Raw genomic sequence first — 26003 nt, forward strand, 5'->3', positions numbered from 1 at the left:
AATAATAACACGTCCCCCGCAATGCTCACACCAGTGAGCGACTAATCAGGACACAGTGCTCCACATGCCTCCTGCAGCGCCCACACCTGCGTGTCGGCAAGCAGGTCGGAGAGCCACCATTTCTGTTCGTCAGTCCCACCCGCCATTTCTGTTCGTCAGTCACAGCACTATCAGCCATATAGAGAGGGGCCCCTGTCAGCAGTCTCACCTACCAGTCGCTACCACCAGTGACAGCACAAGCAGTCAGTGCCAGTCGTACAGCCACAGCCACCATTAACAGTGGCAGCAGTTTCAGCCACCAGTCAGTGACAGCCATCTCAACCATCAGTCAGTGCCACCAGCCACAGCCGCCAGTCTCAGCCACCAGTCTCAGCTACAGCATGCACTCAGTGCCAGCAGTATCAGCCACAGGCTGCAGCCAGCAGTCTCAGCCACAGCCACCAGTCAGTGCCAGCAATCTCAGCCACAGCCACCAGTCTTGGCCACCAGTCAGTGCCAGCAGTCTCATTCACAGCCACCAGTCAGTGACAGCAGTCTCAGCCACAGCCACCAGTCAGTGTGGTCAAGTTCCCTTGCCAATTAAAATAGATTGTTCTACTAATGTTTATGGGGCCCGTTATTGTAACGAGCTTAATGTCAAGTACATATATATTACAGATACATTTACAGACTATATATATATATATAAATATATATATATATTACACTTATATTATCAATGTTACATTTTAGGCCGCTTTCATACGAGCGTGACTGATTAGGTCCGGATAAGTTCAGTGAAACTTGCACCATTTTTTCAAGCAAGTTCAGTCAGTTTTGTCTGCGGACCCATTGAAATGAATAATTCCGTATATGGTCCGCAAGAAAACCGGAACTGACACCCCTCCCTCTATTGTATTAATTTCATTGGTGGCCAGTGTGCGCCCCCCCCCCCCCCCCTCCCTCTATTGTATTCATTTCATTGGTGGCTCAGATACGTAAGAAGTAGTTTGAAATCAAAATCTGTAAAAAAATGACCGGTGAAATCCGAAAGGTGCTCTTTGGAATGTGTGCCCCTTTGCCCACCTAGGCTGCAAAAAAGTGTCACACATCTGGTATCGCCGTACTCAGGAGAAGTTGGGGAATGTGTTTTGGGGTGTCATTTTACATATACCCATGCTGGGTGAGAGAAATATCTTGGCAAAAGACAACTTTTCCCATTTTTTTATACAAAGTTGGCATTTGACCAAGATATTTCTCTCACCCAGCATGGGTATATGTAAGATGACACCCAAACCACATATTCCCCAACTTCTCCTGAGTACGGCGATACCACATGTGTGACACTTTTTTGCAGCCTAGATGCGCAAAGCGGCTCAAATTCCTTTAAGGAGGGAATTTTTAGACATTTGGATCCCAGACTTCTTCTCACGCTTTCGGACCCCTAAAATGCCAGGGCAGTATAAATACCCCACATGTGACCCCATTTTGGAAAGAAGACACCCCATTCAATGAGGGGCATGGCGAGTTCATAGAAATTTTTTTTTTTGTATTTTCTTACAAAGTCTCCCTTTCCGCTAACTTGAGACAAAAATTTCAATCTTTCATGGACTCAATATGCCCCTCACGGAATACCTTGGGGTGTCTTCTTTCCGAAATGGAGTCATATGTGGGGTATTTATACTGCCCTGGCATTTTAGGGGCCCGAAAGCGTGAGAAGAAGTCTGGAATATAAATGTCTAAACAATTTTACGCATTTGGATTCCGTGAGGGGTATGGTGAGTTCATGTGAGATTTTATTTTTTGACAAAAGTTATGAATATGAGACTTTGCAAGAAAAATAAAATAAAAATAAAATATCTATTTCCGCTAACTTGGGCCAAAAAAAATGTCTTACAGGGGGGTGATCAATGACAGGGGGGTGATCAGGGAGTCTGTATGGGGTGATCACCGCCCGTCATTGATCACCCCCCTGTAAGGCTCCATTCAGACGTCTGTATGTGTTTTGCGGATCCATGTATCCGTAAAAATCATACGGACGTCTGAATGGAGCCTTACAGGGGGGTGATCAATGACAGGGGGGTGATCAGGGAATCTATATGGGTGATCACCCCCCTGTCATTGATCACCCCCCTGTAAGGCTCCATTTAGACGTCCGTATGTGTTTTGCGGATCCGATCCATGTATCCGTGGATCCGTAAAAATCATACGAACGTCTGAATGGAGCCTTACAGGGGGGTGATCAATGACAGGGGGGTGATCTGGGAATCTATATGGGTGATCACCCCCCTGTCATTGATCACCCCCCTGTAAGGCTCCATTCAGACGTCCGTATGTGTTTTGCGGATCCGATCCATGTATCCGTGGATCCGTAAAAATCATACAGACGTCTGAATGGAGCCTTACAGGGGGGTGATCAATGTCAGGGGGGGTGATCAATGACAGGGGGGTGATCAGGGAGTCTATATGGGGTGATCATGGGTTCATAAGTGACGGGGGGGGGGGTGTAGTGTAGTGGTGTTTTGTGGTACTTTACTGAGCTACCTGTGTCCTCTGGTGGTCGATCCAAGCAAAAGGGACCACCAGAGTACCAGGTAGCAGGTATATTAGACGCTGTTATCAAAACAGCGTCTAATATACCTGTTAGGGGTTAAAAAAAATCGCATCTCCAGCCTGCCAGCGAACGATCGCCGCTGGCAGGCTGGAGATCCTGTCTCTTACTTTCTGATCCTGTGAACGGCCGCGCCTGTGTGCGCGCGTTCACAGGAAATCACGGCTCTCGCGAGATGACGCGTATATCCGTCGCTGAGCGCAGAGCTGCCGCCTCCAGACCGCAGATCTGCGTTAGGCGGTCCGGAGGCGGTTAAACTGGGACTCCGATCGGAACTCTCCGCTGCCACCTATGATCGGGGGGGGGGGGGAGGCCACACACTGGCCACCGATTAAATGAATACAATAGAGGGAGGGAGAGGGGCCGCACACTGGCCACCAATGAAATTAATATAATAGAGGGAGGGGGGGCAGTGGGGGCGCACACTGGCCACCAATGAAATTAATACAATAGAGGGAGGGGGGCCGGGGGAGCCGCACACTGGCCACTAATGAAATTAATACAATAGAGGGAGGAAGGGGGGCCACACAGGCCACTAATGAAATTAATACAATAGAGGGAGGGGGCCGGGGGGGGCCGCACTGGCCACCAATGACATTAAAACTGGGGAGGGAGGGGGGTCTGCCCCCTGCTGCCTGGCAGCCCCTGATCTCTTACAGGGGGCTATGATACACACAATTAACCCCTCAGGTGCGGCACCTGAGGGGTTAATTGTGCGGATCACAGCCCCCTGTAAGAGATCGGGTGCTGCTAGGCAGCAGGGGGCAGTCATGTACACACTTCTTAGTATATTCTAACTTGAAGCGTCCTCATCACCATGGGAACGCCTCTGTGTTAGAATATACTGTTGGATATGAGTTTTCACGATGTAACTCAAATCCGATGGTATATTCTAACATAGAGGCCTTCCCATGGTGATGGGGACGCTTCAAGTTAAAATATACCATCGGATTGGAGAAAACTCCGATCTGATGGTATAATAGGGACTCCTGACTTTACATTGAAAGTCAATGTGGGACGGATCCGTTTGCAATTGCACCATATTGTGTCAACGTTATACGGATTTGTCCCCATTGACTTGCATTGTAAGTCAGGACGGATCCGTTTGGCTCCGTACGGCGAGGCGGACACCAAAACGACTTTTTCCTTCATGTCTGTGGATCCTCCAAAAATCAAGGAAGACCCACGGAAGGAAAAACGGACACGGAACCACGGAACCCGTTTTTGCGGACCTAAAAAAAAAAATGGTCGTGTGCATGAGGCCATACTTCAAGGAATTGTCTGTGCATGCACAGGACAGGAAACCTAGCTCCCCTTCAAGTATCGAAAAACCAACCTTATTGATACCCTGTGTAAGGCTACTTTCACACTGGCGTTTCTGGGTCCACTTGTGAGATACGTTTCAGGGCTTTCACAAGCGGCCCAAAACGGATCAGTTTAGCCCCAATGCATTCTGAATGGATAAGGATTTGTTCAGGATGCATCCATTTGCTTGCAGCCTTTTGATGTCAGTCTGACGAAACTGAGCCAAACGGATCCGTCCTGACTTACAATGTAAGTCAATGGGAACGGATCCATTTTCACTGACACAATATGGTGCAATTCAAAACGGATCCGCCTCCCATTGACTTTCAGTGTAAGTCAAAACGGATCCGTTTGCATAATCATGAACAAAAAACAAACAATATACAGTACAGACCAAAAGTTTGGACACACCTTCTCATTCAAAGAGTTTTCTTTATTTTCATGACTATGAAAATTGTAGATTCACACTGAAGGCATCAAAACTATGAATTAACACATGTGGAATTATATACATAACAAAAAAGTGTGAAACAACTGAAAATATGTCATATTCTAGGTTCTTCAAAGTAGCCACCTTTTGCTTTGATTACTGCTTTGCACACTCTTGGCATTCTCATGATGAGCTTCAAGAGGTAGTCACCTGAAATGGTCTTCCAACAGTCTTGTAGGAGTTCCTAGAGATGCTTAGCACTTGCTGGCCCTTTTGCCTTCACTCTGCGGTCCAGCTCACCCCAAACCATCTCGATTGGGTTCAGGTCCGGTGACTGTGGAGGCCTGGTCATCTGGCGCACTGCACCCCATCACTCTCCTTCATGGTCAAATAGCCCTTACACAGCCTGGAGGTGTTTTTGGGGTCATTGTCCTGTTGAAAAATAAATGATGGTCCAACTAAACGCAAACCGGATGGAATAGCATGCAGCTGCAAGATGCTGTGGTAGCCATGCTGGTTCAGTATGCCTTCAATTTTTAATAAATCCCCAACAGTGTCACCAGCAAAGCACCCCCACACCATCACACCTCCTCCTCCATGCTTCACGGTGGGAACCAGGCATGTAGAGTCCATCCGTTCACCTTTTCTGCGTCACACAAAGAGACAGGTGGTTGGAACCTCTCAAATTTGCACTCATCAGACCAAAGCACAGATTTCCACTGGTCTATTGTCCATTCCTTGTGTTCTTTAGCCCAAACAAGTCTCTGCTTGTTGCCTGTCCTTAGCAGTGGTTTCCTAGCAGATATTCTACCATGGAGGCCTGATTCACACAGTCTCCTCTTAACAGTTGTTCTAGAGATGTGTCTGCTGCTAGAACTCTGTGTGGCATTGACCTGGTCTCTAATCTGAGCTGCTGTTAACCTGCGATTTCTGAGGCTGGTGACTCGGATGAACTTATCCTCCGCAGCAGAGGTGACTCTTGGTCTTTCTTTCCTGGGGCGGTCCGCATGTGAGCCAGTTTCTTTGTAGCGCTTGATGGTTTTTGTGACTGCACTTGGGGACACTTTCAAAGTTTTCCCAATTTTTCGGACTGACTGACCTATCTTAAAGTAATGATGGCCACTCGTTTTTCTTTACTTAGCTGCTTTTTTCTTGCCATAATACAAATTCTAACAGTCTATTCAGTAGAACTATCAGCTGTGTATCCACCTGACTTCTCCACAACGCAACTGATGGTCCCAACCCCATTTATAAGGCAATAAATCCCACTTATTAAACCTGACAGGGCACACCTGTGAAGTGAAAACCATTTCAGGTGACTACCTCTTGAAGCTCATCAAGAGAATGCCAAGAGTGTACAAAGCAGTAATCAAAGCAAAAGGTGGCTACTTTGAAGAACCTAGAATATGACATATTTTCAGTTGTTTCACACTTTTTTGTTATGTATATAATTCCACATGTGTTAATTCATAGTTTTGATGCCTTCAGTGTGAATCTACAATTTTCATAGTCATGAAAAGAAAAAAAACGTTTCCGTTACTGATAATACAACCATCTGCATCCGTTATGAACTGATCCAGCTGTTATCTTTAACATAGCCAAGACGGATCCGTCATGAACTCCAGTGAAAGTCAATGGGGGATGAATCAGTTTTCTTTTGTGTCAGATTGTGTCAGAGAAAACGGATCCGTCCCCATTGACTTGCATTGTGGGTCATGCCGGATCCGTCTTGCTCAGTATCCCAGGACAGAAAGCAAGCTATAACATGTTGCGGTTTGCTCTCTGGTATGAGAACGCAACACTAAATGGAACTGAATGCATTTTGGTGCACTCCGTTCTGTTCAGTTCAGTTTTGATCCTATTGACAATGAATGGGGACAAAACTTAAACGTTTTTTTTCCGGTATTGAGACCCTATGATGGATCTCAATACCGGAAAAATAAAACGCTAGTGTGAAAGTAGCCTAAGTGTTTCAACTTTAGATTTCAGCTGTGAAGGGCTTTTGCCTTAACATACCAAAATGTAGGAGTATATAACACCTGCAAAACAAAAGGAAACCAGTCGCACCACTTGAAGTCTAGTTTAGCAGCATTTACCTTTCACACTAGCGTTTTTTGCGGATCCGTCACAATAATACAACCGCATGCATCCGTCATGAATGGATTCGGTTGTATTATGTCTTCTATAACCAAGACGGATCCGTCTTGAACACCATTGAAAGTCAATGAGGGACAGATCCGTTTTCTATTGTGTCGTTTGGCACTGCTTCGTCAGGCGGACACCAAAATTCTGCAGGCAGCGTTTTGGTGTCTGCCTCCAGAGCAGAATGGTGGCTGAACGGACGCAAACTGATGCGTTCTGAGTGGATCCTTTTCCATTCAGAATGCATTAGGGGAAAACTGATCCGTTTTGGACCGGTTGTGAGAGCCCTGAACGGATCTCAGAAACGGAAAGCTAAAACGCTACTGTGAAAGTAGCCTTAAAGGTGAAATATCAATTAGCTATAACTTGTGCATGAATTAAACCAAATTGATAAGAAAAATATATATCTTGCACAATGCAGGTGCTGAAAAACATATCAAATCATTATACAGTATAATAAGATGGGGCTCGGCAGTGGTAGGGAACTTCTTCTGAGAAAGTTATAATCTCTCCATTATGGAGGTCAGCTCAGCTCTACTACTTCTGCACTATGTATGCAGCAGGACAGCTCAGCTCTACTACTTCTGCATTGTGTATACAGCAGGTCAGCTCAGCTCTACTACTTCTGCACTGTGTATACAGCAGGTCAGCTCAGCTCTACTACTTCTGCACTGTGTATACAGCAGGTCAGCTCAACTCTACTACTTCTCTATACAGCAGGTCAGCTCAGCTCTACTAATGTCACGACAGGTAGGTAAGCGGGGAAATAACCAAACACAGGAAAACAAATGACTAGGCCCAAAAGCTAGGGAGAAAAGTGTCACCTCCTAGCGATCCCTAAAAGTTTTCCCTAAACTGCTGTGCCCATGTGCATAACCTAATGATGGATATGCACATGCCCTCGTGCCTTAACCCTTTACACCCTGGGCAAACCCTAAGCTGTAGGGAAAAGGGAAGAGGCAACCTGCTTCTTCAAACCCGAAGGAAGCAAGCGTCCTACTAGAGGCCTAGATAAAAGACACAATGGGAAATAATGGATAGGACTTATCTAGAGCAGAGCTGGAGCAGACGATCCACCACACATCCAGAGCTCACAGGAAAGAACTATAACCCGCCCAGGCCACTGGGGGAAGGAGGGATAAATAGCCTCACTAACAATCAAACCCATTACACCTGAGGAAAGGTGGATCCAGCTCAAACCTAAACCAAAACAAACAAAGAAGTCAGACATGTACAGCCAGTCTGACAGACCTCCGCACATTCACAGGGCAAGGTGTGACAGTACCCCCTCCCCTTCTACGGGTGACCTCCGGACACCCTGTACCAACTTTATCCGGATGTGCCCTGTGAAAGGCCCTCACCAGGCGGCTAGCACTAACATCAGTAGCCAAAATCCACATTCTTTCCTCTGGACCGTATCCCTTCCAGTGCACCAGGTACTGAAGTGAACCCCGAGTCAAGAAACCTAGAGATCTTAAACTCCAAATTGCCATCCACCAGGACAGGGGGAGGTGGCAATGGAGATGGTTCCACAGGTTCCACATATTTCTTCAATAAAGACCTGTGAAACACATTATGGATCTTCCAGATCTGCGGAATATCCAGACGTAATGCCACCGGGTTGACAATAGCAGAGATTTTGTAAGGGCCAATAAATCTTGGACCCAATTTCCAAGATAGTACCTTCAGCTTAATGTTTTTAGTAGCAACCACACCGAATCACCCACACACAGGTCCGGACCAGTCATACGTCTCCTGTCAGCCATCCGTTTATATCTTTCACCCATCTTTTCCAAATTAACTTGGATCTTCCGCCAAATAGATGACAAGGCGGAAGAGAATCTCTCCTCTTCTGGCATCCCAGAAGATCCAGTCCCAGAAAAAGTACCAAACTGTGAGCGAAAACCATATGTGCCAAAAAATGGTGACTTATCAGTGGACTCCTGTCTACAGTTATTCAAGGCAAATTCAGCTAGAGACAAGAACGAGTACCAGTCATCCTGGTTCTCGGCAACAAAACACCTCAAATAGGTCTCCAGGTTTTGGTTAGTACGCTCTGTCTGACCATTCGACTGGAGATGAAAATCCGAAGAGAAAGACAGTTGAATTCCCAAACGAGAGCAGAACGCCCACTAAAACCTGGAAACAAATTGTGTTGCTCTATCAGACACTACATCAGAGGGAATGCCATGTAGTTTCACAATGTTATCAATAAAAACCTGAGCGAGAGTTTTGGCATTGGGCAAGCTAGGTAACCGTACAAAGTGGGCCACCTTACTGAAGCGGTCCACTACCAACAAAATCAGTTTTTCACAGAGGAACTCGGTAAATCGGTAATAAAGTCCATGGACAAATGCACTTAGCATTCAGGCGCTTAGCAGACTGCAGGTAAGCCAAATTCTTGTGGTCAGTATATACCGTAATATGATGAGTAGCCCCTTCCAACCAATGACGCCATTCCTCAAAGGCCAATTTGATGGCCAGTAATTCTCTATCTCCTACATCATAATTTCTTTCAGCGGCCGAGAGTTTCTTGGAGAAAAAAGCACACGGACGCCATTTGCTAGGGGATGGACCCTGCGACAGAACTGCTCCGACCCCCACTTCTGATGAATCAACCTCCACGACGAACGGTTGAGACACATCAGGTTGCATCAGAATGGGAGCAAACGCAAAACATTTCTTAATAGCAGAAAAGACCTATAATGCCTCATCCGACCAGACAGAGAAGTCGGCGCCTTTTTTAGTCATATCTGTCAAAGGTTTTACAATGGTGGAATAATTCAAGATTAATTTTCTGTAGTAATTGGTAAAACCCCAAAACCACATCAGAGCTTTCTGATTCTCAAGCCGGTCCCATTCCAGTACCGCCCGGACCTTTTTGGGGTCCAAACGAAAACTAGAGTCAAAAAGCACGTATCTCTAAAACGGTAGCTCCTGGACAGCAAATACACATTTTTCCAATTTTGCATACAAATTATTCTCTTGAAGGATTGACAACACCTGTCTCACGTGATCCTGATGGGTCTCCAAATCGGGTAAGTAAATTAGTATGTCATCAAGGTAAATAACAATGAACCTTCCCACTAAATGATGGAAAATATCATTGATAAATCGCTGAAAGACCACTGACGCATTAGTTAAACCAAAGGGCATGACAAGATTCTCAAAATGACCTTTGGGTGTATTGAAGGATGTTTTCCACTCATCTCCTTCCTTAATTCTGATCAGATTATAAGCTCCTCTTAAATCCAACTTGGAGAACACCTTGGCTCCGACAATTTGATCAAATAGATCAGAAATCAAAAGAAGGGGATACGGATCACGGACCGTAATGAGAGTCAATTCCCGGAAATCTAAACACGGTCTAAGTGATCCGTCTTTCTTTTTTACAAAAAAGAAGCCGGCGGCCACAGGGGACTTAGATGGCCTAATATGTCCTTTTGCCAAACTCTCGGCAATATACTTCCGCATAGCTTCTCTTTCGGGTTGGGAAAGGTTGTATAGCCGAGATTTTGGCAGTTTAGTTCCAGGGATGAGATTGACCGAACAATCATATTCTCGATGGGGGGGGGGGCAACTCCTGAGCTCCACGCTCCGATAATATGTCTGCAAAATCAGAGAGAAACTGAGGTAGGATCGTAGTTGACACCCCTGAGATAGAAGCACAAAGACAGTTGTCTGTACAAAATTCACTCCAGCTACTGATTTGTCTTGTTTGCCAGTCAATAGTAGGATTATGCTTTATCAACCATGGTAAACCTAGAACCATCGGAGCAGGCAAGCCCTTTAAAACAAAACAAGAAATGGACTCAACATGTGAATCACCCACCCTTAAAGGGGTTGTCCGAGTTATATTTATTGATGACCTATCCTCAGGATAGGTCATCAATATCAGATCGGCGGGGGTCCGACACCCCCGATCAGATCATCAGCATCTGATCGGTGGGGGTCCGACACCCGGGACCCCCGCCGATCAGCTGTTTGAGAAGGCAGCGGTGCTCCAGTTGCACCGCGGCCTTCTCACTGTTTACCGCTGACCCAGTGACGTCACTACTAGTATCAATTTGCTTGGGCGCGGCTAAGCTCCATTCAAGTGAACAGAGCTTAGCCGCGCCCAGGCAAGTTAATACAAGTCGTGACGTCACTGAGCCTGCGGTAAACAGTGAGAAGGCCGCGGCACTGCCTTCTCAAACAGCTGATCGGCGGGAGTCCCAGGTGTCGGACCCCTGCCGATCAGATGCTGATGATCTATCCAGAGGATAGATCATCAGTTTAAACAAAGTGCAGAACCCCTTTAAATGCCAAGCTATCTAAAATTTGTATTGTAGTGTATTAGGGAGCAGAATGTAGATATCTGTTTGTGTTGTGTTTGCTTTTTTACACTGAACTCTTTTAACAACATCACTTAGAGACAGGCAGCCATTTTACAACATAACCTAGAGACAGGTCACCACGTGAATACACAGTGTTGTAGTTACTATAATAACCACAAAAAAGGTAATTATTCCAACACTAGTCTTATCTAGCTATCACATGGATGTGTCCCAACACATGTATATCATGTAATATTGTTGCTTACTGGATGTCAGGGATTATATGGTGTGAACAGTGTCAAATGACTGATGCCATGTTTCAATTACATAGGACTGATACATGGACTATACCATTCTACTGCATATAGGGGTGAACTGCTTGATATAAGAAAGGTATGTATGAAGAATTTTAAATATGTGTATGTTAGAAAAACTGGTGATTTCCTATTAGGTAAACAAATTTAAAAAATAAAAACTGGAATACCCCCTTTGAGTTTTATTGTGCAGAAGCAAAACATAAAAATAAGTTTGGCATTATCATAATCATATCCACCTGCAGAATAATGTTAAGACATTGCTTATGTAAGTATGCACAAAGCCTGGTAGGGATTGAATAGTGAATACCTTCCTTATGTAAAACCATTGCTGCATTCTGCTAAAAACAACACTTATTACCCCGGTCCCTCAGCAGTGCCACCAGCTCCATCGGTCTGCAAATGAAGCTCCTCCTTCCCTTCGTTGATTTACAGGGACAGGCATTAAAGTACACTGCTTCAGGTGCATAGGATGTAGGGATTGTGCTCGCCTTGTCCTAATTAGAGTGGGTCTTTCTGAATGCACTGTAAATAAGCACACATTTGAACATAGCCTAACCTAAATGGCCCCCGCTCATAAAGGAAGCTATTCCAGTAATAGCAGCAGATGCAGGAGTGTATACAGTCTGTGATTCCCCATCTAGTCATTATTATTAACACTGAAGTTCACAATGAAGTAAATATGGTAAAGAGAAAGAGCCATGATATTTCCCCTGAGCTGGAGTGAAAGGTAGTGTCCTAACGTCTCAGTCAGTGTGGGTGAGGTATGTGTCCCTGATGTGTCGGGCCCTGCCTTCTCTCCTTATGAATGGGGTGGAGTGTTTAGGTTGAATGAGACCCTGTGTTCCCAGTCTCTCTAATCTCACAGACAGCTGTCCGGCCTGCTCCGGGGGAGGACTTGGCTAATTACACGATTCTAGGAATGCTCTTTGGGGCAGCAGATATTTTGCTTTTACTGTAGTCTCAATCCTTAGATCAAACAAGGAGCACACGTACCGATTACTGTAAAGATGACTCTTGTGTCAGCACCGGGTAATTGCTTATATGTAGAAAGCCTTTCCCCACATGAGAACCTACAAAGTCAATGACCGCAATGAACATGCAGATGTTCTGGGGAAACAGAGCCACTCTGTACACTGATATCTTTTGTCATTTTGGGCAGTATTTTACGTATGGAATCTCTTTGCCCTATTGCATAAGAGGTTGTAGGTCATCATCCGCTTCAGCCCTATTGCCAAAAGTAAACTAATGACGGCGTACCTGGCCAAGAGAGGCCGGCGTGTTGGAGGATCAAAACAGCACTTTCCTCTAAAAGATGCATTAATCCCTTAACCCCTTCCCGACACTCATTTTTTACTTTCTCTGCCACAGACTGTATTTGCATATCTGACATGTGTCCCTTTATACGGTAATAACTTTGGAATGGCTGAATTCATCCAAGTGATTCCGAGACTGTTTTCTAGTGACACATCGTACTTCATGTTAGTGGCACATTTAAGTCAATATGTCTTTTCTCTGCTTTTAAGACGGATGGTGACACGTCATAAAATAGCTATTAATATTCAACATATGTCTACTTTATGTTGGCATCATTTTGTAAATGTCATTTATTTTTATAGGATGTTTAAAAGGCTTGGAATTATACAAAGCAATTTTTCAAATTTTCAAGAAAATTTCCAATATCAACTTTTTTAAAAGGGTTGTGTCACTTCAGCAAATGGCATTTATCCTGTAAAGGAAGTTAATACAAGGCACTTACTAATGTATTGTGATTGTCCATATTGCCTCCTTTGCTGGATGGATTCATCTTTCCATCACATTATACATTGCTTTTTTCCATGGTTATGACCACCCTGCAATCCAGCAGATGTGGCCGTGTCTACGTGCGATCCCATGGTCCCGGCCACCAAAGAGGGCAGCACTTTTTCCTATAGTGTGCAAGCACGGCCAGCACTGCTGAATTTCAGGGTGGTTGTAACCATGGAAACGAGCAGTGTATAATGTGATGGAAAAATGAATCAAGCCAATAAAGGAAGCAATATTGAGAATCACAATACATTAGTAATTGCCTTGTATTAACTTTCTGTACATGATAAATACAATTTTCTGAAGTGGGACAACCCCTTTAAAAATATCGATATTGGAAAATTTCTTGAAAATTTGAAAAATTGCTTCTATAATTTCAAGCCTTCTAATATCCTAAAAAAAATCATTAAATTCAGTTATCAAGTCACTTTGAGAGGCTTATATTATAGAAACCACCAATAAATGACCCAGTTTTAGAAACTACACAACTCTAATTATTTAAAACTCATTTTTGCAAACTTTGTTAACCCTTTATGTGTTCCACAATAATTAAAAGGGTTTTCCAGGATTTTATAACTGATGACCTATCTAATCAGTGAGGGTCCAACATCAGCTGCTTGAGAAGGCACCGGCGCTCCTCTGAGTGCTGCTGCCTTCTCGCAGGTTACCAAGCACAGCTCCAGCTGTATAGCGGCCAAACTGTGCCTAGGCCATGTTGTCACTGGCCTAAGAAAAGCTGCGAGAAGGACACAGGAGCACTTCTGCCTTCTCAAACAGCTGATCGGCGGGGGTCCTGGGTGTCGGACCTCTACCAATCTGATACTGGTGACCTATCGTGAAGATAGGTCATCAGTTATAATGTCTCAGAAAACCCCTTTAAAGCAACATGGTGGTGAAATTTTGAAATGTTACTTTTTTTTTTTTTTTTTGCAGATTTCAAATTTTAATAAACCTTTACTGTAACACAGCAAGAATTAACAGCAAAACAACCCTCAATACTTATTACTCTGATTCTTTAGTTTACAGAAACACCCCAGACATGGTCATAAATTGCTGTGTGGGTACACAGCAGGGATCATAATAGAAGGAGCGCCATATGGTTTTCGAAGGACAGATTTTCTTAGAATAGTTTTTGGGTGCTATGTCACATTTGAAGAGACCCTGAGGTATGTCTACAATGGAACCCCCTCTAAACTACACCTCTCAAGGAATTTATGGAGGGGTGTACTGAGAGTTTTGACCCTACAGGTGTGTCATAGAATTTAAAAACACCTGTAAGTGAAAATTAAAATTAAAATTAAAATTTCTTCCAATAAAACATTGCATAAGTCCCAATTTTTTTATTTCATTTTCACAAGGGGTAACAGGAGAAAAAGCACCCCACAATTTGTTACCCATTCTCTGCTGAATACAGCAACACCCCATACGTGGTCTTAAACTTCTATATGGGCACACTGCAGGACTCAGAAAGGAAGGAGTGCCATATGGCTGTTGGGGGGGCGGATTTTGTTGGAATGGTTTTCAGGCGCTATGTCACATTTGAAGAGACTCTGACATACCACTACATTGTAAACTGCCAAAAAATGACCCAATTTTTAAAACTATACTCCTCGAGGTATTTATTGAGGGGTGTAGTGAGAGCTTTGACCCTACAGCTGTTTCACAGAATTTAGAAACACTTGGTTCTGAAAATGAAAAAAAAAACAATTTCTTCCAATAAAATTTTGCTTTAGCCACAGATTTTTCATTTCCACAAGCAATAACATGAGAAAAAGGAACCTAAAATGTGTTACCTATTTTCTCCTGAATATGGCGACACCTCATATGTGGTCGCGAACTGCTGTTTGGGCACACTGCAGAGTCCAGAAGAGAAAGACCACCATGGCCAAAAACTAGAGAGGCTGAGGTTAACTAAAAAAAATCCCCAAGAAGTGACCCCATTTTAAAAACACCCCTCAGAGAATTCACCAAGGTATGCGTGAGCAACGTGAAAATTGCCGTTTTTTTTCCACGTGTATGCCAGCGTATGCTGTTTGGGTGTGCTGCAGGTTTCAGAAGGGAAAGATCACCTTGTGTCTGCTGCAGTGCAGATTTTGGTGCTTGATGGATTGGTTTAAAGGGACCATGTTACTATTGTACAGCCTCTGGGGTAGTAGTACAGTCATTTTCTGAGAACCATGCATTATTTTTCTCTCGATGGAGCTCTGTGGAGGCTTTTTGCAGGATGAGTTGCCATCACAATTTTTTACTTTTTGGGATAGCAGGATAAACAAAAGGCAGCAACTCTGCCATTGCTTTTGGGGTTTTCTTATTGTGGCGTACCCCATAGTACTTTTCAATCGCTCAATATTTTGCTTCGTGTGAAGCAAGGTGTTCAAAAAATTGCTGTCCCGGCTCTATTTTTATTTCTTTATTTTATGGCATTCACCTCACAGGGTAGATCATATGATATTTTTATAGAGCCGAACGAGTGCAAAGATACTTAATATGTCTATTTTTATCCAACTTTAAAAGTTCTTTTGTTTTTTACTTTTTATTTTCGTGCCACTAGGGGACTTCAACTTTTGAGGGTCAGATCTCTTTTACAATGCAAAACAATACATAGTGTATTGTAATGCATTGGAACTGTCAGTATTACACTGGAAGGTGCCTATGAGACCTAGCTTTTGGGCTGGGCCTCATTGGCCTCCGTACCTGGAAGGCCCGAGACCTTTATCAAGCTTCAGGATGCCTTAGCAGTGATCGGTACCCCAGGATCGCATGGCTGGGAGCCGATGGGGTGATAGAGAAAGCTTCCTCCCCCCTGTAAACCACTTAGATGCAGTGGTCAGCATTGACAGGGGTTAATCCGCCAATATAGGAGTTTGCAGCTGATTGGGCAAGCACTGCCCTTGTGCCCGCACAATCAGTGCGCCATCCTTTTACAGTGCATGTCGGCAACTCCCTTCCCGCAGTGCTGTACATGTATGCCGAATGTCGGTAACGGGTTTAAACATGACACAACTGACACTGTTATGAATTAACTAACCTAAAACTCAATCTCATACAGTTACATCTGGAAGATGGCATGGGCACAGCAGCGTGATTGTGACCGAGTAATAAACTATAGAACGCCAGCTGTTATTGGTTACTCTCATAGGTTACTCTGATTGCAACCATTTAAAGGCTATGGACACCTTTATTAGGGGGATATTTGTACCATTTTGGGCTACAAACTATTTTTTTGAATTGGTCTTTATTTAAAAATAAAATCTGCAGTTTTCTCTGTACCGCTGTCAGCTTCATAAGCTCATAAACATATTGTTATCAGTTTAAGGCCGAATGCTCATGGCCATTGTTCACGGCCGTGAGCGGTCCGTGGATCCGCGGCCTGGATTCCTGCTGAGTGCAGGAGCGCACGGCGTCATTGGTTGCTATGACGCCGTGCGCTCCCTGCTGCCGCCACAGTACAGTAATACACTGGTATGATCTATACCAGTGTATTACTGTACTGTGGCGGCAGCAGGGAGCGCACGGCGTCATAGCAACCAATGACGCCGTGCACTCCTGCACTCAGCAGGAATCCAGGCCGCGGTTCCACGGACCACTCACGGCCGTGAACAACGGCCGTGTGCATTCGGCCTAATAAGTACTGAACTATAAGGAGTCTCAGGGGACTCATAAAGCCTGCTACTCTGCAAACATACAGATGCACAGAGAAACTGCTGGACATTTTTAACCGCTACCCGACTGCCTAACGCAGGATTGCGTCCTGCGGGCGGCCGGGTTATTCTTTGTTGATGCGCCGGCACGTCATCTTGCGAGACGCGAGATTTCCTGTGAACGCGCGCTCCTGTGAGGATCGGAAGGTAAGGTAAACCAGTTGATCTACAGCCTGCCAGCGGCGATCATTCGCGTCTGATATACCTGCTACCTGGTCCTCTGGTGGTCCCTTTTGCTTGGATCGACCACCAAAGGACACAGGCAGCTCTGTAATAAGTAGCACCAAGCACCACACACTACACTACAACCCCCCCCATGTCACTTATTAACCCCATATTAACCCCTGATCACCTCCCTGTCATTGATCACCCCCCTGTAAGGCTCCATTCAGACGTCCGTATGTGTTTTGCGGATCTGTGGATCTGCAAAACACGGACACCGGCAATGTGCTTTCCGCATTTTGCGGATCCACACATTGCCAGAACTATATAGAAAATGCCTTTTCTTGTCCGCAATTGCGGACAAGAATAGGACATGTTCTATAGGCTCTACAAAAAAACGCAATGTTCGCCCAATCAGGCCTGATCTTTGCGCACATTTGCCTTCAGTCTGCCCCACCGCAGTGACAGATTTTTTTTTTTCCTGATCACTGCAAAAACACCGTAAAATCGCTGCGGCGCTATAAAGATCACTTTTTGTTTTTTCTTACAAAGTCTCATATTCCACTAACTTGTGACAAAAAATAAAATCTCACATGAACTCACCATACCCCTGTTTTGGAGTGTATTTTTACATATACCCATGCTGGGTGAGAGAAATATCTCTGTAAAATGACAACTTTGTATAAAAAAATGGGAAAAGTTGTCTTTTACAGAGATATTATCTCACCCAGCATGGGTATATGTAAAATTACACCCCAAAACACATTTCCCTACTTCTCCTGAGTACGGCGATACCACATGTGTGACACTTTTTTGCAGCCTAGGTGGGCAAAGGGGCCCAAATTCTAAAGAGCACCTTTAGGATTTCACAGGCCATTTTTTACGCATTTGGATTTCAAACTACTTCTCACGCTTTAGGACCCCTAAAATGCCAGGGCAGTATAAATACCCCACAAGTGACCCCATTTTGGAAAGAAGACACCCCAAAGTATTTCGTGAGGGGCATGGCGAGTTCATGTAAAATTTTATTTTTTGTCACAAGTGAGACTTTGTAAGAAAAGAAAAAAAAAAGAAAATGATAATTTTTCATAACAGAGCCGTCATACCCAGTGCTTCCATTACAGAGCCGCCATACCCACTGCTTTCATTACAGAGCTGCCATACCCAGTGCTTCCATAACAGAACCGCCATACCCAGTGCTTCCATTACAGAGCCGCCATACCCACTGCTTTCATTACAGAGCTGCCATACCCAGTGCTTCCATAACAGAACCGCCATACCCAGTGCTTCCATTACAGAGCCGCCATACCCAGTGCTTCCATAACAGAGCCTTCATACCCACTGCTTCCATAACAGAGCCGTCATACCCACTGCTTCCATTACAGAGCCGCCATACCCACTGCTTCCATAACAGAGCCTTCATACCCACTGCTTCCATAACAGAGCCTTCATACCCACTGCTTCCATAACAGAGCCGTCATACCCACTGCTTCCGTTACAGAGCCGCCATACCCACTGCTTCCGTTACAGTGCCGCCATACCCACTGCTTCCATTACAGAGCCGCCATACCCACTGCTTCCATTACAGTGCCGCCATACCCACTGCTTCCATTACAGAGCCGCCATACCCACTGCTTTCATTACAGAGCCGCCATACCCACTGCTTCCATAACAGAACCGCCATACCCAGTGCTTCCATTACAGAGCCGCCATACCCACTGCTTCCATAACAGAGCCTTCATACCCACTGCTTCCATAACAGAGCCGTCATACCCACTGCTTCCATTACAGAGCCACCATACCCACTGCTTCCATTACAGTGCCGCCATACCCACTGCTTCCATTACAGAGCCGCCATACCCACTGCTTCCATTACAGAGCCGTCATACCCACTGCTTCCATTACAGTGCCGCCATACCCACTGCTTCCATTACAGAGCCGCCATACCCACTGCTTCCATTACAGTGCCGCCATACCCACTGCTTCCATTACAGAGCCGCCATACCCACTGCTTCCATTACAGTGCAGCCATACCCACTGCTTCCATTACAGAGCCGCCATACCCACTGCTTTCATCACAGAGCCGCCATACCCAGTGCTTCCATAACAGAACCGCCATACCCAGTGCTTCCATTACAGAGCCGCCATACCCACTGCTTCAATAACAGAGCCTTCATACCCACTGCTTCCATAACAGAGCCGCCATACCCACTGCTTCCATAACAGAGCCGTCATACCCACTGCTTTAATTAAAGAGCCGCCATACCCACTGCTTCCATTACAGTGCCGCCATACCCACTGCTTCCATTACAGAGCCGCCATACCCACTGCTTCCATAACAGAGCCGCCATACCCACTGCTTCCATTACAGAGCCGCCATACCCACTGCTTCCATTACAGAGCCGCCATACCCACTGCTTCCATAACAGAGCCGCCATACCCACTGCTTCCATTACAGAGCTGCCATACCCACTTCTTCCATTACAGAGCTGCTATACCCACTGCTTCCATTACAGAGCCGCCATACCCACTGCTTCCATTACAGAGCCGCCATACCCACTGCTTCCATTACAGAGCCGCCATACCCACTGCTTCCATTACAGTGCCACCATACACTGCTTCCATAACAGAGCCGCCATACCCACTGCTTCCATAACAGAGCCGCCATACCACTGCTTCCATTACAGTACCGCCATACACAATACTTTTATAACAGTTCTTGCCTGTATAGACACAAGCTAAGTTAGGCAGGGGCCTTAAGCTAGGCCATTGCCTTTTTGCAGCAGAACATTCTAGGTGTCGCACAGATGCCCCATGACATTTGGATTCTTGCTCTAATGGCAAGGATCGGAGACATGAAACAGAACAATCACAGCAAAAGAAACCACACGTTAGGTCAAGTTCACAACAAACTCTTGAGCAATGCATTTTCACAGACATGGAGCTACAGAAAATACCATTAGACACTGACTCTTCTACTTGCATTGCATTAGACCGTACATGAGCCAGAATAAATCTCAAGTGACTGCCATGTCACATCCACGCTTGATCTGGCCATAAAATACATAATCAAAATGAACAGCACTTTTGCACATACTATTAGTGTGCCCTCCCATTTAGTTTGGGTTTCTTTGCAGCAATTAGGCTATACTATACCTAGCACCGATGAATACAGTCTCATACCAAGGCCGGACAAAGACTTTTTGCAGCTACGGTAAATATGTCTGATTATATGTATGAGCGAGTTACTAACAATTTTGATATACAGCATTTCTCAAGAATTTTTAAAGAGACTGTAAAAAAATGAAAATCAGACATCATATTGTGCATGAAAATCTCTTTCTAAATAAGCTAGAACCAGCTCTGTATCTCACATACCGTATTTTTCAGACTATAAGACAATTTGGAAGAGAAAATAAGAAAAATATATATTTTCCATCAGACTTCAGAGAAGACCCTCAAATCAGATCCCTATTTTTCATCAGACCTCAGATCAGACCCTCGTGAGACCCCCAATCCTCATCAGACCCCCATTCTTCATCCGAAAATTAGAGCCCCAAGTTCCATCCGCCTCAGATCAGCCTCCCATCAGACCCCCCAGTCTACATCACCCTCAGATCAAACACCCATCAGACCATGCAGCCTCCATCAGCCTTTGATCAGACCTCATCAGCCACCATCAAACTCAGATTAGATCCAATAAGCCTCAGATTGGACACTCCAGCCCCCATCAGCCTCAGACTAGCTCCCCATCAGACCCCCAGCACCCATCAGACTCAGATCAGAGTCATAGTGCACATTACATCCTGACGCTGTGTTCGGTCAGGACAAAGTGCACAGCGGGACCCTAGGGAGGCTGAGTACAGCCAGCGCAGCGCTACCCCCACCTCCCCGTGCCTCCTGCATGCTGATGACCGCTTCCACTACAGAAGCAGAGATTAGCACTGGGACTATAAAATGGACTACCACTTTTCACCCACTTTTGGTGGAAACAAGTGTGTCTTATAGTCCATAAAATATGGTAGATCCAGAAATCTCCCCATTAATTGCTCTGCTAGATGTTCTTCTGGCTGGCAGCTCAGGGGATGTGTCCTTTCTGCTGCAGCTATCTCCTTGTAACTGCCACAGCTTCTAACAGAACATTTGGCTGGTGGCAGTTGAAGATTGAGCACATGCCTGGGGCAGGCTGTTACAGTCATAGACAATGCACAGCAATTCATTGAATCATTCACATTGAATTGTTCACTGAATGGCGATGACGGGATCTGCACAGTGCCTTGCTTGTAATAGTAAATAGCGTTCACTCTGTAGCAGGCCATGGACTGCACGCAGGCTGGTTCAAACTCGAGTACGTGCACTGGTTCTCTTGTAGGCCGTTCTGCCTCTGAGTCTAAGCCTAAGGGATCATGCACACAACCGTATGCCCTCTAAGACATACAGTCTGTCCCGGAATGGCATAGATCGTGCACACGGGAGCGCACAGCATCATAGATTACACTGATGCTTTGCACGTCGGGCCGCCCGTGGAAGAGTGCAAAACAGTCCCGCGAGTGGCCCGACGTGCACAGCATCATTGTAATCATTGATGCTGTGCGCTCCCGTGCGCACGATCTATGCCACTAGTACACAATTTGTTGTTATGAAATAAATCAGAAAACCCCTTTAACTAGAATTCGGGGCCGTGGGCACAAGAAACAAATTACATGTGTTTTTGGTTACCTGGAGATAAAACATTCCTTCATTCATTGTAGGTCCCCAAATATCCAGTTTGCAAGCTGCCCCTACTTTCTCTCATGTGGGAGTTCATCCCAGAAATACCTGCTGCACGTGAGTTCTGTGTCCAGGATGCTGCTGTCTTTACTAGCTGTCGTGTATCAGCATAGCTTCATTCCTTTACCCTTTTCAACCCATAAGCGATCTTTCTTCTCTTGTACTGATGGACAGTGATGCTGATGAGTATATGATTTCACCCTTTCATAGCCTACTGCTTTACTGAAGCACAGTCTGTGTGATTCACGCCCTCACCCCGCTGTGTGTTTGGGCTTTCCTACCTATTTACCCTCTAGTAGTATAGCCTGTATGATCTGTCCTTCTTGTATGCTTTCCTAAGTCTCCACACTCTGATCTGCTGTGTACAATCTCTCCCCCCTCCCTGCTGCTATTTCTAAAGCTGGCCATACACATTAGATTAAAAGGGTTCTCTGGGATTTACATATTGATGATCTATCAATATGAGATTGGCAGGGGACTAGCTGTACAACGGGGCCATATGACATCACATTCATCGGTCACATGGCCTAGACACAGCTCAGTCATATCCAAGTAAATGGGGCCGAGCTGCAATACTAAGCACAGCCGCTATACAATGTATGGCGCTGGGCTTTGTAAGGTGGGAGAAGGCAGCAGCGCTCACGGGAGTGCCGTAGCCTCCTCACACAGCTGATGGGTGAATCTCAAACATGTAAATACCAGAGAACTCCTTTATAGCGGTGTACAGGGCTGTCCTCGCCCTCCCTCGAAGGCAGATGCCTCATCTTTTTGTTCTCTTGAGTGTGCAGAGAATACATTCAAATAAACATCTGGTGCATTACCTCTATCTCTGCAGACCAAATGTTCAGCAATCATTGTCCAGCTACGCAAATAGCCTAGGCACGCTAAGATAACTCCTCCATCAGCATGCATGGGAGGTTCTCAGGTAACTGTAGATGAAGAAGCGCATGCATCTGTCACCCATGAGGATGCACTAGTGGGGGCAGTGCAGAGGGCACTGGTGGGGGGCATTATATGTGCAGAGGGCACTAGTGGGGGCATTATATGTGCAGAGGGCACTAGTGGGGACATTATATGTGCAGAGGGCACTAGTGGGGACATTATATGTGCAGAGGGCACTAGTGGGGACATTATATGTAAAGAGGGCACTGGTGGGGGCATTATATGTGCAGAGGGCACTAGTGGGGACATTATATGTAAAGAGGGCACTGGTGGGGGCATTATATGTGCAGAGGGCACTAGTGGGGGCATTATATGTAAAGAGGGCACTGGCGGGGGGCATTATATGTGCAGAGGGCACTGGTGGGGGCATTATATGTGAAAAGGGCACTGGTGGGGGCATTATATGTGAAAAGGGCACTAGTGGGGACATTATTTGTGCAGAGTGCACTAGTGGGGGCATTATATGTGCAGAGGGCACTAATGGGGGCATTATATGTAAAGAGGGCACTGGTGGGGGGCATTATATGTAAAGAGGGCACTGGTGGGGGGCATTATATGTGCAGAGGGCACTGGTGGGGGCAATATATGTGCAGAGGGCACTGGTGGGGGGCATTATATGTGCAGGGGGCACTGGTGGGGGGTATTATATGTGAAGAGGGCACTAGTGGGGACATTATATGTAAATAGGGCACTAGTGGAGGGCATTATATGTAGAGGGTACTAGTCGGGGCATTATATGTAAATAGGGCACTAGTGGAGGGCATTATATGTAAATAGGGCACTAGTGGAGGGCATTATATGTAGAGGGTACTAGTCGGGGGCATTATATGTAAAGAGGGGCCTACTTCAGGGAATTATATGTACAACGAGTACAACTGGGGGACAATATATTTTAAAGCTGGCACCAATGGGGGCATTATATGTGCAGAGGGCACTACTTGGGGGAATTATATGTTCTGAGAGTACAATTAGGGGGTGTTCATACTGATGACCTATCTGACAAGGTGGACCCCCATTGATCGGCTATTCTCGCAGCCCCCCACACTGTATAGCGGCCCTGCCTGGGATCGTCCTCAGCCCCATTCACTGCATTTAAATCAAATTCGAAACTTTTTCTTTTCTTTTTGGTCCTGGGAGAAATGTGAAGCGAAGGATAACTAGGGGCTGTTTGCGGACGCTGCAGGCCGTAATGGGAGGCAGTATTTACCTCAGCCTCTGTCGGCCTCCATTCCTCCAGCGCACACCACCAGGACATTCTCATCAGCATCCGCTCCATTGTACCTACCTGTGTGACGTCATTAGCACCGGAGCTACCGGCAGCCGCCGGAGATGGAGCGCACAGACACAGGAATCTGCAGCCATGTCTCGTCACGTCACACGCAGCACAAATCATCAGGTAGTCGCCACACACAGAACACCAACAAGTGCCTATGACTGACCTGCCCGCCGCCATACAAGTCACCGCTTCTTTCCGGGGGTGCGCGGCGTCCGTCATCGCCCCCGGGGTTCAGGGCGCGCTCCCGACAGAGGCACTGTCATCGGTGGAGCCCGCCGGGGTGCGCGCACAGCGACGCGCGTTCACGTCTGTGCACTGACTGCTGCCCTCACTATGTCGCCAGATGTGTGGAGATGATGGGCGTCATCCGACATTCGGACAGGGGAGCAGCTCGTGGTCTTATTACACAGGGGCAGAATTATCACAGGATGTGTAAAGGGAACTTCTCCTCATCGCTGAAGAGGCAACTGGGGTTTTGGAACCAAATGGTTTCAACATGCAATGGTCGTCCTAGAACCGATTAATATTGTATCTTGTGGGACCACTGTAATTAAAAATGTATCATAGGCGCTAAGTAATTTAATAAAATGCATCTATATGGCGCCACCTGCTGTTTGTTCTTTTTCTTATTTCTTTGTCCTGATCACTGAGAAGGTCGCACATGCTCAGTTTCATCTTTCAAATGCCTCCTGAGCTGCGAGATGTAGAGAGCTCCAAGATAAAAGGCACGCCTCCTGAGCAGCGGTACACAATCTACGGGCACCGGCCGTGTGCACTCCATATCACGGATGCGGACCCACTGACACGAATGGGTCCGCAATCCACAAGATACGGAGTGGAGGCACGGATCAGAAGCACGTGAGATTTTGGTCTGTGTCTCCGCACCGCAAAAAAAATAGAGCATGTTCTTTTTTTTTTGCGTTGCGGAATGTATCTTGCAGATTGCACCGTATCCGTAAACGGCATACACTTGGCTGGTACCTGTGCATTGTGGACCGCTATTTCTAGTCTACCGCAAGGGCACGGGGCACACACTCATGTGCATGATACCTTACAGTTTTTGGTGCAGTTTTGCCGCAGATCTCACCCTTGCATTGCAAAGTGTGAAAACCGCACAGCAAATGAATTTCTGCACGGAATAAAAAAGCAAAGTGTGCGTGAGATTTGTGAAATCATATACACTTTGCCGCTACTGTATTACGCTGCAGTTGTTCTGCACGAGAATCAAAATCTGCAATTAGCGCCTACAAATTTTGGTGCTAATTGCAGCAAAAATCCCCAACGTTACTACTACGTGCACCTAGCAGTGTAGTTTATGCGGATTTTCTTGTGGTTTTCACTGCGCTTCCGCACCAAAATATGCATGCGTTAGGCCTCATGCACACGACTGTTCTGTTTTTTTGCGGTCTGCAAATTGCAGATCCGCAAAACACAGAAGACGCACGTGTGCCTTCCGCAATTTGCGGAACGGAACAGGCGGCCCATTGTAGAAATGCCTATTCTTGTCCACAAAACAGACAAGAATAGGACATGGTATATTTTTTTTTGCGGGGCCTCGGAACGGAGCAGCGGATGCGGAGAGCACACAGAGTGCTGTCCGCATCTTTTGCGGCCCCATTAAAGTGATTGGGTCCGCACCCGAGCCGCAAAAACTGCGGCTCGGATGCGGACCAGAACAACAGTCGTGTGCATGAGGTCTTTCTTGCAGATTTTGTCAAGGATTTTGATGCGGATTTGCTCCAGATCTCACACATAAAAAAAATAAAAATAATGCACCATGTAGGATTGGATTTGGAAAATCTCATTAACTTGCTGGTACCGTATTATGCTGCAGATTTTCCATACAAAAATCTATGGGAAATCCTCACACAAGCCATACTGTGTACATATATCCTGAAGAGTCACGTGGGTGGTCTTGCAGGGCTGGTTTGATTGATATCCCAAAGATTAATTAGTGTGTGCTGCCTTTGAAGATTCCAGTTGGTGGCCCTGATATCTTGAGTCCCAGTTTGGTTGATATCCCACAGGCCAGGATATGTCATTACGGGTCAGCTCCAGCAGCATATGGCACATGCGCAGTAAAGCAAGCTGTACAGGCTTCAGCTAGAGCTGGGACTACATGACCCCTGAACAGACGGATCCTGCCAATCTGAGTCACACAAATTTATAACATTATTTTATCCTTTATGCTGCAACAGACATTTCAGAGAGTGATGTCTTTAGAAAGCTCTTACCCCCCTGTATAACAG

General features: G+C 45.8%; 1 protein-coding gene across 3 annotated transcripts in view; it reads right to left on the bottom strand.

The window, feature by feature from the left end:
- The window catches only part of TNK2 (tyrosine kinase non receptor 2), a 228482-nt gene extending 204434 nt beyond the window's left edge, over nt 1–24048 (bottom strand). Inside the window, exon 1 of one of the 3 annotated variants that reach the window (XM_044289991.1) lies at nt 23918–24048. The gene's annotated coding sequence lies outside the window, so the exon portion shown is untranslated. Of the gene's footprint in view, nt 1–23685; nt 23703–23763 lie in introns of those variants that run through there. The other 2 variants (XM_044289992.1, XM_044289993.1) reach the window with 2 other exon arrangements.
- Nucleotides 24049–26003: the final 1955 nt, after the last annotated feature.

The sequence above is a fragment of the Bufo gargarizans genome, chromosome 4, assembly GCF_014858855.1.
Source record: "Bufo gargarizans isolate SCDJY-AF-19 chromosome 4, ASM1485885v1, whole genome shotgun sequence".
NCBI lineage: Eukaryota > Metazoa > Chordata > Amphibia > Anura > Bufonidae > Bufo > Bufo gargarizans.